Source organism: Enhydra lutris, unplaced genomic scaffold, assembly GCF_002288905.1.
Source record: "Enhydra lutris kenyoni isolate GAN:26980312 unplaced genomic scaffold, ASM228890v2 scaffoldscaffold10, whole genome shotgun sequence".
NCBI classification, from domain to species: Eukaryota; Metazoa; Chordata; class Mammalia; order Carnivora; family Mustelidae; genus Enhydra; species Enhydra lutris.
The window spans coordinates 36,879,615-36,897,164 of NW_019154094.1; positions in this window are offsets into that span (position 1 = coordinate 36,879,615).

A 17,550-nucleotide genomic window follows, 5' to 3' on the forward strand; every position below is an offset into this window, starting at 1 on the left:
AAACGGACTTTGGTTTTGTTGAGAACATTGTATCATTACTTTACATATCATTAATTTCTGCTCTTATTGTCATATATTTTTTTTAAATTCTACTTTCTTTGGGATCCACTAGTTTGTTTTGTAATGTTTGAAATGGATGCTTAATACATTTATATTTAGGCTTTTTTGTTTTCTATAGTACTTGAAATTATAGATTTCTAAGCACAACGTCAGCTGCATGACATCAGTTTGTATATGCTATTATCATTCATTAAAGTTTTTTTCTAATTTAAATTATGAATTCTTATTTGACTCGTTTAGAAGCATGCTTAATTTCTAAACATATGTAGTTTCCAAATTTTCTTTTTATTACTGATTATATGATAGAAAATGAAATTTATAATTAATGTTTTAAATTTGTTATTTGTTTTATATTGCTATATGAGACTGGGGTGTGTACGTGTGTGTGTGCTTGTGTGTGAGTGTGCATGTTTGTGTGTTAATGATTTAATTGTGCTCTAAAGTAAGGTTCATACTGTATTAGTTCAGTGTCCTATATGCACATATGTATAAAACAGAGTTATTAAAATCTTCTACATTCAGTTTTTCTTTTCTATTGTTTTATTTATTTATTTATTTACTTACTTTTCCTTTTGGCTTGCTTTTGCTATTAGTTTTTAATGTAAATGATAAAAATCTCCCATTGTGATAGTGGATTCATCTAGTTCATTTTTTAACTTTTTATTTTAAAATGATCATAGGTTTAGAGGAAGTTGAAAAAGGAGTACAGAGAGATCTTGCCTATACTTTACCCACTTTCCCCCCACTGGTTATATTTTACATAACTATGATATACACTCAAAACCAAGGAAATTGACTTTCGGTGCAAAGTGTGCACACAGACCTGTGTCATTTAATTTCATGTAGATACTGTAACATTGATTCCGTTTCATTCAAAATACAAAACAACTTTTATCACAAGCAACATCTCTCTCCTGCCATGCCCTTTATAGTGACATCTATCCCTACCCTCTGTCAAACCCTAAGCCATTTTCCATCTAAATAATTTTGCCAATTCAAGTTATGTAACTTGAATATTAAAGTACACAACTTTCAGAATGGTTTTTAAAACTCAATGCCCTTGAGATCCATCCAAATAGAGTGTATTAACTGCTTGTTTTTTATTGCGAAGTAGCACTGTATGGATGGATATACCACATTTTGTTTAACCAAATACCCCTTCAGAAGCATGTTTCCAATTTTTGGCTGTTACAAATAGAGCTGTTATAAATATTTGTAAAGAAGGTTTTGTGTGGGCATGCAATTCATTTTTTTTTTCTTCAGTAAACATCCAGCAGTGTAATTACTAGGTCATATGGTAAGTAAATGTTTATTTTTTTAAGAAATTGTCAAACTATTTTCCAGAGTGGCTGTACCTACATTTCATTCCACATGCAGTGGATGACAGATCCAATTTCTCAGTATCCTCATCAACGTTTGAGATGGTTGGTATTTTTTTAAGCTGTTCTAAATAGAACTCTAGTCTAACAGAATAGAAGATACCTCATCACGGTCTTAAATACATTTTCCTGGTATACAGTGATATTGAACATCTTTTCATGTGCTTATTTTCCACATGCTTCTTTGCCATTCCCTATTGTGAAATGTATCTTCATGTTTAATTATTTGTGTTCTAATTGATTGTTTGATTTTTACTGTTGGGTTTTGAGAATTCTTTGTATATTCTAGGTAAGAGTCTTTTGTCAGATATATGGATTACAAATACTTTCTGCCAGTCTGTAATTTACCTTCCTTTCACCTTAATAGGATCTTTCACAGAACATCTTTTTATTTCAATAAAATCCGTTTTATTGTGTTTTTTTGTTCTTTTTGGGAACATGATTTTGTTCTTATGTCTAAGAACTCTTCAACATTCTCTAGGTCCCAGAGATTTTTTTCATTGTTTTCCTCTAAAATTGTTACAGTTTTAAGTTTTGCACTTATATCCATAATCTAATTTAGTTAACTTTTATATAAGATGTGAGGTTTAGGTCTAAATTCATTTTTGCTTATAGATATCAATTTCTCTAATACTAATTTTTGAAAAGATTATCCTTCCTCTATTGAATTGCTTTTGCATCTTTGTGAATAATCAGTTGGCTGTACTTGTGTTGGTCTATTTCTGGATTTTTATTTGATAATACTATCAATTTTTAAAATTTATTTTGATGTTATATTGATAATTACATACACATTTGGAATTTTATGTCTTCCTCTGTACTGAATTAAGAAAAATCATATGTATTCCCTTCCTTTCTGATGTTTTTGCATTAAAATCCATTTCTTTTTATATCAGTATAGATATTTCAACTTCGAAAAATTTCTATTTGTTCAATAAATCTTCCATTCTTTTATGTAATTTCAAACTTTCTTATGATACTTTACATTTCCTTCTTACAGACTCATAAGGACAGGATTTTTATTAATTCATTTTGACAATTTGTGTTTTTAAAGCATTTTATCCTTTTAAAACAACTAGTATTGGGGGATTTTTTTCTATCTTATTTTGTGTTTTCTATTATTGCACTTTTTATGTATTCTATTCTTTCAGTATTTAGTATTTTCTATTCTCATTCACTATTTCCATGTAGTTGTTTGGGAATTAACCCTAATTTATGTTATTTTAGCGTATTAACAAGTGCACTTAATTATGAAAGCTCATCAATACTTTAATCCCCCCAAAACAAAGCTTTTAGAATACTTTAACCACAATTACTTTCTATATCAATTTATACACTACTGTTATCTATTTATTCTTATAAAATCTTGACTTATAAAATTTTGTTGTATATGGACAATGGTTGTTTAGGTTTACCTGAATATTTACAACATTTACTAACGATTATTTCTTATTTTTTCTATCTTTCATCTGGAATAATTTTCCTTCTGCCCATATTGCATTTTTCTAAATACTAGTCTGCTGGTGGCAAATTATGTCTTTTTATTACTTTCAAAAGATCCTGATTTCATTTATGTTTTGAAAGTTATTTTTTTTTTGTTAGAAGTGCTACCCAGAGAAATTAGACAAGAAAAATAAATGAAATGCATCAAAATTGAAAAGGAAAAAGGAATATTGTCAGTATTTGCACATGACATAGTATTACATACAGAAAACCCTAAGGACTCCACTAAAAAAGTGTTAGAATAAGCAAATTCAGTAAAGTTGCAGGATACAAAATTGATGCGCAAAAATCAGTGGTGTTTCTATACAATAATGATGAATGGTCAGAAAGAGAAATTAAGAAAACAATCCTACTTACAACTGCATCAAAAGAATAAAATACTTTGAAATAAATTTAATCAAGGCAGTAAGAGATCAGTACACCGGAAGCTGTAAGACATTCACAAAAGAATAGAAGAGGATATAAATAAACAGAAAGATTATCTGTGCTCATACATTGGAAAAATTAATATTGTTTAAATGTCCATACTACCCAAAGCAACCTACAGGTACCAATCTATCAAAACTCTAATGGCACATTTCACAGAAACAGAACAAATAATCCTAAAATTTGTATGGAACCATAAAAGACCCTGAATAGGCAGAACAATCTTGAGAAGGAAGAATAAAGCTGGAGGCATCATACTTCCTGATTTCAAGCTCTGACATTAGGCTATAGTAATAATAATTTTAAAAAGCATGGTACTGACATAAAAACAGACACATAGATCAATAAACACAATAGAGGACCCAGGAATGGAACCACATATAAATGGAAAAATTAGTTTATGAAAACATAGTCAAGACTATACAATGAGGAAAGGACAGCCTCTTTAATAAATGAAGTTGGAAAAACTGGACAGTCACATGGAAAAGAATGAAACTGGACCACTGTCTTATACCCTACACAAAATTTAACTCAAAACAGATTAAAGACATGAATGTAAAATGTGAAAATTTAAACTCCTAGAGGAAAATGTAGGTAGTAATCTTGACATTGGTCTTGGAGATGATTTCTTTTAATTTGACACCAAAAGCAAAGGAAACAAAAGCAAAAATAACCAAGTGGGATTATATCAAACTAAAAAGCTTCTGCAAAGCATCCACAGAATAAAAAGGCAACCTACTGAACAGGAGGACATATTTTCACATCATGTATCTATTAAGGAGTTAAGTATATAAAGAATTCATACAACTCAATAGCAAACAATAAACTACTTAATCTAATGGGCAGAGATCTGAAAAGACATTTTGTTCAAAGATGATCATCAGGCACATGAAATGGTACTCAACATTATTAATCACCAGGAAATGAAAATTAAAACCACAATGAGATATCACTTCACACTATTAGTGGTTATTATCAAAAGGACAAGAAGGAACAAGTGTTGGTGAGGATGTGGAGAAAAGGGAACCTTTGGGTAGGAATGTAAACTGGCATACCACTATGGAAAACAGTATGGAGTTTCCTCAAAAAATGAAAAATAGTGCTCCAATTCAAGATGACAATATAAGAGAAACCTGAAACCTCCTCCATGCACATACTAAATCTACAGCTACACAAGGAACAATTTCCTCTGAAAAAGTCCTACAAACAGGCTAAGTGACTCCTATACATTGGTTGAATGAGAGAAGGCACACATCACAGTGATAGGGAAGGCTGGGGCACAATCTTGCCATAATGCCCACTTCCACAGGACAAGGTGCCTCACAGTCAGGAGGGAACTCGAATGCCAGATCTTCTCCCTAAGGAGTGAAGAGTTTGACCCCTCATGAGGCATCCCCAATTTTTAAGATGTGCACAGAAGAGACAAGCCCCTAAAACTTCTAGCTTTGACAAGAAATGGGGCCAACATTCATAAGACCTACAAAGCTAAAACAATCTGAGAAATGGTAATTAAAGGGCTTGAGTGCTTGGACTCACCCAGCCTGGGGCCCAGCCCAGAAGTAGCCATCTAGAAGTACCAAGACTTTGTGTGAGAGAGCCTCACTTGTGTATCTTACAGCTTTAGGCAGAGGGGCAGGCTTTAGGTTTGGCAAACATCCAGGCATGCTCTCAGTGAATGTAGGCTGGCTCATGCTATCTTTGTGCTTTCCCTCTGCCTTGATACTGCTCACTTGTATCTACCAGATGGGAGCTTATACATTTGTCTGGAGCCCTGATTTTTCAACCAGTGCCCAGTGGACATTCTAAATAACCTGGCACTCGTGAGCAACAGGGCTTATACTTTTGGTACCCTAAGATTGTATATATTTGCATACATTAAAAGTTGTGCCTGAAGGTCTGATTCTAATCACCCTGACCTAGGTGTTGACTGAGATCCTCCCCTTTGGGACACTGACAGGTCTTGTCGTACCCTCAACTCCTAAGAGTCACTAAAAATAGAATAGTTTTCTTGGACAATCGCAAAGGTTTGAGAGAAAACTGAAAGTTAGGGCAAGTCTGAACAGTAAGGTTCACCGCCTACATAAGGCTACTCTTTCAAGACTAACAGAAGTAACTATTTTACCTAATGCATAGAAACCAACACAAAGTCAAGTGACACGAATAAACCAAGTAATACATTCTGAACAGAACAACAAGATAAAACCTCAGGAAAAGACCTTAATTAAATGGAAATTAGCACTTTACCTGATGGTTAAGTGTAAGCCCCCCACTGCTCACCAAACTTAGGATAAGAAATGATGAACACAGTAAGAACTGCAGCAAAAGAGAAAATGTAAGAAAGTACCAAACAGAAGTCACAGAGCTATAGAATACAATAACTGAACTGAAAAATACATTAAAAGGCTTCAACAGGAGACTAAATGAAGCAGAAAAAAGGATCAGTGAATGCAAGGACAGGGCAGTGGAACTCACCCAATCAAAGCAGGGGAAAAAAAGTGAAAAAGAAAGTGAAGATAGGTTAAGACACTTACAGGACAATATGAAGTGGACTAATGTTGACATTATAGTGAACCAGAAGGAGAAGAGAGAAGAAAAGGGGCAGAAAAGTCATTTAAAGAAATAATGATGGATAACTTCCTGAAATCAGAGGAGGAAAAAGACAACCAGATCTAGGAAGCCCAGAATGTTTCAAATAAGATGAATCCCAAGATACCAGAGCAACATATAATTAAAATGTCAAAAGTTAAATGAGAGACTCTTAAAAGCAACAAGAGTAAAACAACTTGATAATGCAAGGAAGCCTCCATAAAGCTGTCTGCAGAGTTTTCAGCAGAAACTTTATAGGCCAGAAAGGAAGGTCATGATTATACAAAATGCAGAAGGAAAAAAAATTCCAACAAATAATACTCTTTCCAGCAATGTTGTCATCTAGAATTGAAGGAGAGAGAGTTTTTCAGATAAGCAAAACCTTAAAAAGTTCATCAACACTACTGACATTACAAGAAATATTAAAAGGACTTTTTGAAGCTGAAGAAGAAAAGGTACTGGCTACTTGCAAGAAAATATGGAAATATAAATCTCAGTGGTATAAATAAACATATAGTAAAGATAGCGATTCATCTCTTACAATACTAGCATCAAGGTTAAAAGACAAAAGTAGTAAAAATAACCTTAACTACAAAATTAGTTAAGGGATACACAAGATAAAATTTGACATCAGAAAGAAACTAGGGTGGAGGAGAGTAGAAATGTGGAAATGTGGAGCTTTAGAAAGTGTTTACACTTTTTTTGGAATCAACTTAAAATAGATATAAATTGTTAAATATAAGCCTCACAGTGACCCCAAAACATAACCTAGAGTCGATACAAAAATATAAAGAGAAAGAAATCTAAGCACTAAAGATGGTCATTAATTCACAAAGGAAGAGAGCAAGAAAGGAATAAAGAACAGCCAGAAAACATTGAACAAAATAGCCTTCAGTATGTATCAATAATTACTTTAAATTTGAATGAACTAAATCTTCCATGCCATGGAGTGCCTGAATGGCTTAAAAAAAAAAAAAAAAAAAAAAAAAAAAAAAGCTGTCTATATGGTGCCTATAAGAGTCTTACTTCACAAGGGCAAAAATGAACTATTGGGACTTCATCAAGATCAAAAGCTTTTGCACAGCAAAGGAAACACTCAACAAAACCAAAAGACAACTGACAGAATGGGAGAAGATATTTGCAAGTGACATATCAGATAAAGGGCTAGTATCCAAAATCTGTAAAGAACTTATCAAACTCAATACTCAAAGAACAAATAATCTAATCAGGAAATGGGCAGAAGACTTAAACAGACATATCTGCAAAGAATTCATCTAAATGGCCAAGAGACACATGAAAAAGTGCTCAACATCACTCTCCATCAGTGAAGTACACATCAAAACCACAGTGAGATACCACCTCACACCAGTCAGAATGGCTAAAATTAACGAGTCAGGAAACGACAGATGAGGATGTGGAGAAAGGGGAACCCTCCTACACTGTTGGTGGGAATGGTGCAGCCACTCTGGAAAACAGCATGGAGTTTCCTCAGAAAGTTGAAAATAGAGCTACCCTATGACCCAGCAATTACACTACTGAGTATTTACCCTAATAATACAAATGTAGTGATCTGAAGGGGCACATGCACCTCAATGTTTATAGCAGCAATGTCCACTATAGCCAAACTATGGAAAGAACCTAGATGTCCATCAAGAGCTGAATGGATAAAGAAGATGTGGTAAATATATGCAATGGAATACTATGCAGCCATCAAAAAACCCCAAAATCTTACACACACCATACACAAAGATAAACTCAAAATGTATAAAAGACCTCAACATGAGGCAAGAATCTATCAAAATCCTAGAGGAGAACATAGGTAGTAACCTCTTCGACATTGGCCACAGCAACTTCTTTCAAGACTTGTCTCTAAGGGCAAAGGAAACAAAAGCAAAAATGAACTTCTGGGACTTCATCAAGATAAAAAGCTTCTGCACAGCAAAGGAAACAGTCAACAAAACAAAGAGGCAATCCATGAAATGGGAGAAGATATTTGCAAATGACACTACGCTGATATCCAAGATCTACAAAGAACTCTTCAAACTCAACACACACAAAACAGATAATCACGTCAAAAAATGGGTAGAAGACATGAACAGACACTTCTCCAAAGAAGACATACAAATGGCTAACAGACACATGAAAAAAATGTTCATCATCTCTAGCCACCAGGGAGACTCAAATCAAAACCACATTGAGATACCACCTTATACCAGTTAGAATGGCCAAAATTAACAAGACCGTAAACAACAAGTGTTGGAGAGGATGTGGAGAAAGGGGAACACTCTTACACTGCAATGACATGGATGGAACTAGAGGGTATTATGCTAAGTGAAATAAGTCAATCAGAGAAAGACAATTATCATATGATCTCTCTGATAGGAGGAATTTGAGAAGCATGACAGGGGGTTGTGGGTGGTAGGGAAAGAAAAAATGAAACAAGATGGGATCAGGAGGGAGACAAACCATAAGAGACTCTTAATCTGAAGAAACAAACTGGAGGTTGCTGGGGGGTGTGGCGGGAGGGATAGGGTGGCTGGGTCATGGACATTGACGAGGATAAGTGCTATGGTGAGTGCTGTGAATTGTGTAAGACTGATGATTCACAGACCTGTACCCCTGAAGCAAATAATACATTATATGTTAATAAAATTTTAAAAATTAAATAAATAAATAAAAATAAGAGACTTACTTCAAATGTAACACATACAGAAAATTAAGGGATGGATAAAGATATTCTATATAAATGGGAACTAAAAAATGCTTAAGTACTCTGCTTATAACAGACTAGACTGAAATGAAGACTGTTAATAATAAAGAAAGGCATTACAGGGACTCCTGGGTGGCTCAGTGGGTTAAGCCTCTGTCTTCAGGTCAGGTCATCTCAGGGTCCTGGGATCGAGCCCCACATTGGGCTCTCTGCTCAGCAGGGAGCCTGCTTCCCCTCTCTCACTCTGCCTGCCTCTCTGCCTACTTGTGATCTCTGCCTGTCAAATAAATAAATAAAATCTTAAAAAAAAAAAAGAAAGACATTACAATATGAAAAAGAGTCCAATCTAACAAGAATATATAACATTGATAAATATTTACATACCCAACATAGGAGCACAGAAATATATATGGTAAACATTAACAGAACTCAAGTGAGAAATAGACAGCAATACATTGATAGTGGGGGACTTTAATATCACACCTGTGTCAATAGATAGATTATCCAAACAGAAAATCATTAAGGAAACATCAATCTTAAATTACATGTTCAACCACATGGATTTAACGCGTAAATGTAAGGCATTCTTTCCAAAAGCAGCAGGATATATGTTTTTTTCCATATGTTAGGCCACAAAACAAGCCTTTTAAACTGAAGAATAGTGAAATCATATCAAGAATTTTTTACAACCAGAATGGTATGAAACTAGATATGAATTACAAGAAAAAAACTGCAAAATGCACAAATATGTGGAGATTAAACAATATGCTAGTGAACAAGCAATGGTCAAAGAATAATCAAAAGAAAAAAATTTTTGGAAATTCTTTGAAAATTAATTTTCCGTGAAAATAGAATACAACATTCCAAAAGTTATGGGATACAATGAAAGAAGTTTCAGTATAGACATTCATAGTGATAAGTGCATACCTGAAGAAATAAGAAAGATCTCAAATAAACAACCTAACCTTACACTCAAGGAACTAGAGATTGAAGAACAAATAAATTCCAAGTTCAGTTGAAGGAAGAAAATATCAAAATCAAAGCCAAAATAAATGAATTAGGGAGTAGGAAAACAATAGAACAGATTAATAAAGCTAGTAGCTGGTTCTTTGAAAAGACAAAGTTGACAAACCTTAGATAAGCTCACCAAGAAAAAAACAGAGAGGACTCAAAATCCAAAATCAAAGAGGAAACATTACAACTGATACCACAGAAATACAAAGGATCAATAAGACTCCTTTGAATACTTATATGTCAATAAATTTGACAACCTAGAATAAATGAGTAAATTCCTAGAAATATACAACCTACCAAGACTGAATCATGATGAACACAAAATCTGAGCAAACCAATTATTAGTAAGGAGATTGAGTCAATAATCAAAAACCTCATAAGCTAAAGTCCAGGATCAGATGGCTTCACTGATGTGTCCTACACTAGGCATTCAAAGATTACCAATTGTTCTTAACTCTTCCAAAAGAGGGGAGGAGAGAACTTTTACAAACACCTTTCACAAGGCCAGCATTACCATGATAATAAAACCAGACAAGGATGCCACAAGAGATGAAAATTTTAGGTCAATATCCCTGATGAGCAGAGATGCCAAAATCTCCAACAAAATACCACCAAATCAAATTAAGCAATACTTTAAAAGTCAACCAATTTGATACACCATTTTAACAAAATGAGAGTAAAAAGTTACATGATTACATCAAGACATGAAAAATTTTTTCAATTTTGAAAAAATTGAACATTGATTTATGGTAAGAACTCTCAACAAAGGGGTATAAAGAGAATGCACCTCAAAATTATAAAGGCCATCTATGACAAGTCTACAACAAACATGGTACTTAGTGATCAAAAGCTGAAAGGTGTTTTTTTTTTTTTTTAAGACAAGGAATATGATAAAATATGTGCACTTTTGGCATTTTTATTCAACACAGTAATGAAAATATTAACCAGAACAGCCAGAGGTGAAAAAGAAAAGAAATACAAGTTATTAAATTGGAAAGGAAGAAATAAAGCTGTCATTATTTGCACATGACATACTATATACAGACTAAAGACTCCATCAAAAATCTGTTAAAAATAAGTAAATTCAGTAAACTTACAGGATACAAAATCAGTATCAAAAATCTGCTGGATTTCTTTACACTAATAATGATCTCTCATAAAAAGAAATTAATGTGGATGGAGCTAGGAGATCTTAGGCTAAGCTAAATAAGTCAGTCAGAGAAAGATAAATACCATATGATTTCACTCATATGTGGATTTTAAGAAACAAAAGGCATGAACATAGGAGAAGGGAAGGAAAAATAAAATAAGATGAAAATTGAGAGGGAGGCATACCATAAGAGACACTGAACTTTAGGAAAAAAATTGAGGGTTGCTGAAGGGCAGCTGGGTGGGGGGAAGGGATAAATGGGTGATGGGTATTAAGGAAGGCACTTGATGTAATGAGCACTGGGTGTTACATGCAACTGATGAACTACTAAATTTTAGCTCTGAAACTAATAAAAAAATAAAATTTTAAGAAAGAGAAATTAAGAAAATCATTCATTCATAGTTACATCAAAGAAGAATTCCTAGGAATAAATTTAACCAAGGAAGTGAGAGGCCTATACACTAAAAACTATTAAAAAATTAGTGAAAGAAATTGATGACACAAATAAATGGAAGATATTCCATCCTCATAGACAGGAAGAATTAATACTGTTAAAATGTTCATACTACCCAAAGCATCCTAAAGGTCCAGTGCAATCCCTATCAAAATGGCAGTGACTTTTTTTTATAGAAAGAGAGCAAAGAATCCTGAAGTTTGTATGAAATCACGAAAAACTCCAGTCAAATCAATCTTGAAAAACAGAAGAGCAAACCTGGAGCCATCACGGTCTTTGATTTCAAACTATATTACAAAGCTAGTAATAAAAAAAATTACAGTAGTGGCATAAAAACAGACATATAGATCAATATACAGAATGGAGAGCCCAGAAATAAATTCACACATATACAGTCAATTGTTTATGAAAAGCAGCCAAGAATATACAATGAGGAAAGGAGAGTCTCTTCAATAAATGGTGTTGGAAAAACTGGACAGCCATATGCAAAAGGATGAAACTGGAATACTATCTTAAACCATACACAAAAATTAACTCCAAATAGATTAAAGATATGAATGTAAAATGTGAAACATGAAATTCCTAAAAGAAAACATAGGTGGCCAGCTCTGTGACTTTGGTGTTGGTGATGTTTTTTGGACCTGCCCCCAAAACAAAGCAAACAAAAGCACAAATAAACAAATAGGATTATATCAAACTAAAAAGCTTCTGCACAGCACATGAAACCATCTGTGAAATGGAAAGGCAACCTACTGAATGAGAGAAAATATTCACAATCTTACTGAGATGGTTCCCAACTTATGATGGTTGCAGATATCCAAAGAAAACAAAATCTTGAACTTGAAAAGATAGCTGTACTCTCATGTTCATAGGAGTATTATTTACAATAGCCAAGATATAGAAACAACCTAAGTGTTCACTAATGGATAATGGATAAAGAAAATGTGGTATATACAATGGAATATTATACAGCCATCAAAGAACAAAATCTCACCCTTTGCAACATATGCGTAGACCTTGAGAGCATGATGTTAAGTGAAAAAAGTAGACAGAATAAGGTAAATACTATATTATCTCATATGTGAATCAAAACAAAAACAAACGAACAAAACAAATAATTAAAGAAACAAACAAAAAAACCCCACCCCAAGCTCATGGTTGAACAGATCGGTAGTTACTACAGGCAGGGACTGGGGGTGGATGAAATCAGTCAAGGCATTAAAAAGTACTAACTTCCAGCTATAAATAAACTAAGTCATGGAGATATAATATATAGCATGGGACCAAAGTAAATAATAGTGAATTGCATGTTTAAAAGTTAAGAGAGTAGAACTTAAAGTCTTTGCCTCCCCCCCAAAACACACACAAAAAATCTGCAACTACATATGGTGATGGATGTGAACTGGAGTTATGGTTACCATTTTGAAGTATATACCAATATTGAATTATTAAGTTGTATACTTGAAATATCAAATACCTCTAAATTAAAAAAAAACCAACTTCTTTTTTTTTTTATGGAGCATACTATTCTAAATTAAATTAATTACTCTCTAAGCACATAGGAGATATATTTCACTCCTGGCTTCTGTTGCTTTTAAGATGCCAGTTGCCAGTTCAAGCGTCATTCATATGAAAGTAATGTCTTTGTGCTTATTTTTAGGTTCATCTCATCTCTCTTTCCCACATACTCACCATGACGTGTATAGAAGTGGGCCTGTTTTATTATTTCTTTCATTTTTGTCACTGTGGAATTAATAAGTGGCCTTCCATCTGTTATGAAAATTTCTTTGCTGTCATCTCTTCAAATATTATGTTTTCATCATTCTTTCTCACACCTACTTTTGGAACTCTAGTTAAATGTAATTTATTTATTTCAATTCATTTTTGGTCCTATTTTTAATTATAATTATTTTTTTTCTATCACTATGTGTTCTATTTGGTTCTCTGTTTTTCCTCCAAAACTGCTTAGTCTTTTTGAGGTCTCTTGTTCTCATACTTTTAATTTCTTGTTTCTTTTAGCAGATTCATCATTTTCTTTTATAATCTATATTTATAAGTCTAACACAGATTTTATTTATTGGTCTATTTCTGCTGGCTTTTGCTCTGGTGCCACATTTTGTGTTCTGTGATTTTTAGTATCTTCGTGAGAATTTTTGAAACCTTATTTAAAAGTGAATTCTCCTAGAAAGAATTTGCTTTTGTCTAGTCCAGGTATATGGCGGGGCACCAATATCCTGGAAAAACTTTAAATTTTAGTCTTAAGGATTTTAGGGTCAAGGAAGAGGTACAAATTGGACTTCAAACTCATTGGTACTACATTTTAAGATAGGCAGTTTTCTTTGAAGTCCCCTGCAGAGTTAGGTTTACGTCTCATGTACCCTAAAATGAGAATTCCAGCTTAATAGAGTAGGGTCCTTTTAGATTCTAGCCCCCTCCCCTGGCTATTTGGCTATGGCTTACTCCATCCTGCGTCCTCAGAGGATGTGACAGTTGAAGCTCAGGTTCACCAAGTTCAACAAATGCTCTCAAGTTTAAAGCCAACATTAGTCCCTGCTTTCAGTTTTTAGTCTTACATATTTCTTACTTTGTTTTGGCTTATTGATACCTTTAAGCAGAGAGATTTAGAATATTTCCTTCACACACTATACAAAAACTGGAAACAATCCAAGTATCTATCAAGAGAGGAAGGAATAAATTGTATTGCATTCATACAATATATTACACTGCAGCAATAAAAACATACACCAACTGATTACACAATATAGATGAATCTCACATTTTGTTGAGTGAAAAGAAAAAAAGCATATTACATAATTCCACTTATGACATCCAAGAGCAGGCAAAAGAAAACAGTGTTAATAGCCACATCATTGGCTATTATGACTTGGTGGTTATGGGCTGGGGTTGATTAGGGAGGGCCATGAAGGAAATCTCTGCGGCTCTGGAGATGTTCCAGACCTTGATCTGATGGTAGTTACAGAGGTATAAAAACTCAGCTAGCTGTACACTCAGGATTAGTGCACTTTATATGCGTTCATGTATATATGTTATACCTCAATAAAGTAAAAGAAAAATTACCTCCATTTTAGTTGGTTTGGCCACAGTACCTCATCTGCGTTACTAGTGCAAATAAAAAGCCAAGTGCTTTACAAATATAAGGGATTTATATTCATTACCTACATTGCCAGTCTGAAGTAGAAGATTGGACAATTATTTAGAGAAAGCAATGAGAACATAAAATTACCACTTCTCCCTTTTTGGCAATAGAATTTTAATTTTTTTATCCTAACAACTCTTCATTTCATTTTGCGTTTATAGTCAGTATCTGAATGAGTGGAAATGTCTCATTGAGAAAATGTTTTAAGTATTAAGTAATATAATTGCAGATATAATTCCTAAAGGTATAGTAAAGCTATCATTTTGTAACAAAAGTCTGAAAACGAATGTACTTTTAATTCTTTAATGAATGCTACCATGAAGACCACAGGCGGTTAGATCTGAAGGAATGTGATTAATTTTTCTAATGCTTCATTTCTAGATACCTGTATCCTTTCTACCACCGCACACTCAAGGTACTTTTTTCATTTCTGAGTGCAACTCATCTATAAACTACATTTCTGTATAGCAGTTTATTAATAGAGAAGATTTATTTTATTAGCAAAAGGAAAGCAGTAGTTAAATCCATATATTTACTTATTTAATAGCCACTGTTTACACATTAGCTAACAGGATCATTAATTTTTTTTGCAAATGAAGAACATGAAGTGGGAACAAATTATAGATGATGCAAGATGCTTATCCTCAGCATAGTGAAGCTTGCAACTAACGGTTTACGGGTGGAGTGAGCCATATATGTTACATATCTTTGTTTCCCTTGCTAGGTTTACCTAACTGCCTAACATACAATAGGATCTCAGTAATGTCTGCCAAGTAAATAAAGAATAATGAGAGCCAACCCTTTAACATATATATTTTTAAAATTATGTCCCCAACCTTTAGTGGTCTCAAATAAGTTTCACAGTAATATAATGGGAAAAGAACATTGTAACAATTATTTTTATGGATGAATATGAGCATGTATGGTTACTATTTTTTAAAAGCAAAATGCTGCAGGGTATATGGGGGAATACTTATGTGCAAGGAAACAAATTGTTAACTGCTTGATTCCTAAGCATTAACAACTGAAATCAACAAATGTTCACTACAGACAATTTTTATACGGCATTCAGCTGAACGTGGGCATTCCCACAACACAGAAGACGTCACTTCAGTCTACTTGGGAGCTGAGCCCCTTTATAGTAAGTGGTCCCAAACAGTTTTGGGATGATGCTGTAAGGGGATCCTAGGACAAAAAAAATGGGTCTCTTTGACTTAACAACTGAATGACTATGATAGCTGCCAAGGAACCCTACAAAAGCGTTAGGTGTGGGTAGCTGCAGTAGCTAGTATTTTGGGGTAATTTGTTTGCTTTTATTTGGTTATTCCCACACATTACTCCAATCAAGCAGGGTTACACACTGTGTTTTGTTACATAATTTGTTCATATTCCTTTGATTTTCCTAAAATCAAAGATGAATAAGATACCTACGAGTTTGAAACTTAGACGCACTGCTTCTGCTGTACTATAGGGACCAACTCTGTTTGAAGAGACATGCTGAATGACCTTTTGTAAGGAATAATTTCTATACACCTTGTTTTTCATCACCTAATAATACTCACAGAGTAGCTATTCTAAATGAACAAGATTATACTCTATTTCAAGTGCCTTATACTTTGCCTGGAACATAAAAAATACTCAATAAACATTAGCTATCTTCATTATTGTCTTCTTCATCATCTTTTATATTATCATTAATATTTTGGCTAAGAGTCTAGACTTTGGAATGAGATCTTGTCCTGGATCTGTCACTTGAGAGATAAACAACCTTAAAAAAAGACTTCCTATTTCTCATCCTCAGCTTTTCTATCTTCAAATTGGGAATAAAAAAGAGACTTTAATGCATTTAGTTGCTACAGTAATTAACTGAGAGGATAGAGGTCATGACTTTAGGGCAATGCCTACCACACAGTAAATACCCAATCAACGTAAGTGATGATGATAACACCATCTCTCTATGAGAAAGTCAGTATCTCAAGAGCAGATTATTCATCTCCATAGTATGGTTCATCTCTGAATTCATGGGCCAGACATTGAAGAAGAGATGCAGAAGGGGATGCAATGACAGAGAACCTGGTGTGTCATGGGGGTACTTCCAGATCAAGAAAACAAGTGGAGAAGATGAGAGGGAGGGTTTGATTTGATGAAAAAGGACCTTGTAGAGGATTTACATATTACTTTTTGTAGTCCAGGGAAACCCTGTAGTATCCTTCACAGAGCAGTTTTACCAAATCATCCAGGCTTAGAAAACATTAGTGATGGAGGGAATTAATCACAGCTCCTTGGAAAAACGTGCCTATGATTCAAGATCTCTATCAGGCCATTAGATCTAAGGCTAACTTTGCTAGAATTACCTGGCTATTTGCCTTAGTATCTAATTTAAAGTGCTTTCATTCTTATTTTAAGATTTTATTTATTTATTTTAGAGAGAGAATGTGTGTGTGAGTGTGTGAGTTGGAAGGGCAGAGGGTGAGGGAGAGAATCTCAAGCAGATTCCCCACTCAGTGTAGAGCCTGACATAGGGCTTCATCTCACAATCCTGGGATCATGACCTGAACAGAAACCAAGAGTTGGATGCCAAACCAACTGGGGCACCCAGGTGCCCTTAAAATGCCCTCATTCTTAATGATGCCCCTGTGAACCGGCTTAAGTGTACTTAGAGCTGCCACAATGGTGGCACCAAGGACTCTGCCTGAAGTAGCTAAAAAGCAGCAGGGAACAAAGATATGTTTGTGGATTGCTTTTGTCTTAGAGTCCTGAGGCTTTCATTGTCATAGTAAAGAAAAATTTACAGAATTTACCATTTGCTCTTTTTGCTTACCTTCTCAGCTTAGAGATATTTCCTAACAACAAATGCCTCCAGGTCTTTGTCTTTATGACAAAATGCTTTCTTATGGCCCTTATCATTCTCCTGTCTCCCATTCCTCCAAGTCCTCCTTAATCTTACAGTCACTCCACTTACCTTGTTTGATAGCAGATGGCCTATAAACAATTTCAGTGGTTATGGCCATCAGATAACACCTGTCTTCCACCCAAACATACAAGAATAAATTCTCTAGGATAGTGAGAAAGGAGAGGAGAGATTTGCTGTTGGAGGCCTGAATTCTCTTA